Source organism: Pinus tabuliformis, chromosome 8 (assembly GCF_031772625.1).
Source record: "Pinus tabuliformis cultivar Carrire ecotype Pingquan chromosome 8, CPIR1, whole genome shotgun sequence".
NCBI classification, from domain to species: Eukaryota; Viridiplantae; Streptophyta; class Pinopsida; order Pinales; family Pinaceae; genus Pinus; species Pinus tabuliformis.
The window spans coordinates 265,452,289-265,454,541 of NC_142294.1; positions in this window are offsets into that span (position 1 = coordinate 265,452,289).

The following is a 2,253-nucleotide window of genomic DNA, read 5'->3' on the forward strand; positions in this document are numbered from 1 at the left end:
GTAGTTTAGGACAAGAGAAAGTACAAGAATAATGCAAGGAAAACATAAAAATCCCACCAAAGTTGCTATTGTTATTGAAGACTCACCCAAACAATAGGAAATGATAGCTCCTCTTGTGAAAAATCAAAGACAAGGATCATCACGACAAGACTCTCCCAATTCTCCTATCAGTTATGTTAGGAGACCTATCACTAGCTCTACCTCATCCCAAGGAAAAGGCCTCCGACACGATACACAGAAGGACCTACTGGAAGTGGAAGATCACATCAAGCATCAACAATAAGTTCTCCAACTCTTAAAGGATAACCTCACTTTGGTGGAGAATAGAATGAAACAACACGTAGATCAACATCACAGTGAAAGAACTTTTGATGTATGTGATTGTGTATTCCCGCGTCTACAACCATATAAACAAATGTCCCTCAAGCAAGCTAAGAAGGATAATAAATCATCACCAAAATATTACTGTTCGTACAAGGTCTTGCAAAAGTTTGGTACTATGGCATACGAATTGGAGCTTCCTGTAGCTTCCCGAGTGGAGCTAGTTTTCCGAGTTTCATGCTTAAAGAAGGTTATAGGTGATAAGATCCTAGTTCAAACAATATTTCCAGAACTTGACAAGGAAGGAAAAATCATATTGGAACCTGAAGAATTCATGGAAACAAGAAATTAACAACTACAAAATCGATCAATTTCAGAGTATCTCATCAAGTGGAAGAACTTACTCGCTGAATTTTCCATGTGGGAGGATGAGAATTTTATACAAAACCATTCAGAACTACTCAAGCATTGAGGAAACAACTCTTTTGAAGGAGAGGGGCATGTTAGGTCCCTATAATACTAGTCATTTCCCCATTGCTATTGTCATTGTCGCCTTGATGGTTATTATTATGCCCCTACTGTCCCCATATTTTTATTATTGTGCCCCATAGAAGCCCACCATTGTTATCGTTGTGCCCTTATATTAATATTGTTATGTCATCTTTGAATATATTGTGACCCCTTAGCCTCATATATCTGGAAAGGAGGTTTTGTCATTTGTATCATCCAATAATTGTTCATTTGTGTAATGTAAATGAGGTTGCCCCCTCGAGAAGGCCGATTTTCAAGTCGTTGATCTATCTTTTCTTCTATTTTCCGAGATCGTTACATAACTTTACCAACATTAAAATTACCAACTTTTTAATAATAAATTATCAATCTTTTATTTATACTAAATAACATTTACTTACCATTTATCTTTTTCATTTTGTCGCCAAGCCAATGTCTATATTTTTCCTTATCTACCATCATCACATTGTAAATATTCATTTACAATAACTACGCCCATATTGGGTTTATGTGAAGAACATTTTTTGAAATTTTATTTGATTGAGCCAAGAGGCTCAATCTACAACCCAGTATGATGTGTAAGCCTATTTGTCCCTCATCAAAGTTGAAATTTCACTCATGTTGGACACTTTTTAATTTTATTTTCAATCTAAAAAAAAATTAAGTATACAAAACATTTAAATTATGTCTCATCATAAAAAAAAAATTTCAAATGTAGAAATTGGATCCGTCTTGGCTCATGTTAGATCTGTATTTAAGATGGATCTATGTTAGTTTAATAATATGATAATCATTTATTTCATGCATTTGGTAATTAAGATTATCATTTATATAATACTCAATTATATATACGATATTATTTATATGACGTAATTTAAAATTGAACTTTCATAATATTACCAAAAATATTTCTTAGTTTCTTAATTATATTTAATGATGATCTAACGAACCATATATTCATATAATAAAATGAATTAACTTGTTTTTTACATAATATATAAAAATTATAATATATATATATATATATATATATATATATATATATATATATATATATATATATATATATATATATATATATATAGATATAGATATATATATATAATTACATTTGATAAAAAAAAAATATTTTTCAAATTCAATAACATTAAATTTTGAGAAAGGAGTTTATTGTCTCAAGAGGTGTATTTATTTTTATTTTTATTTTATAAGTAAATATTGAAGCAGATAAACCTCAAGGGATCACATCATGCCTGCTTATTAACAAAGCCTTTAACCCCAAGGGCGTCGAGGATAATTGACACTATGACCCCCCATTAGCGAGGTGCTTTAGCAATGAGAACTCGACCAATTGAACTAACCCTTGGGCCTTCAAGATATGTATTTTAATATGTGAGAGATGTATAATTCTTCTCATTCTCA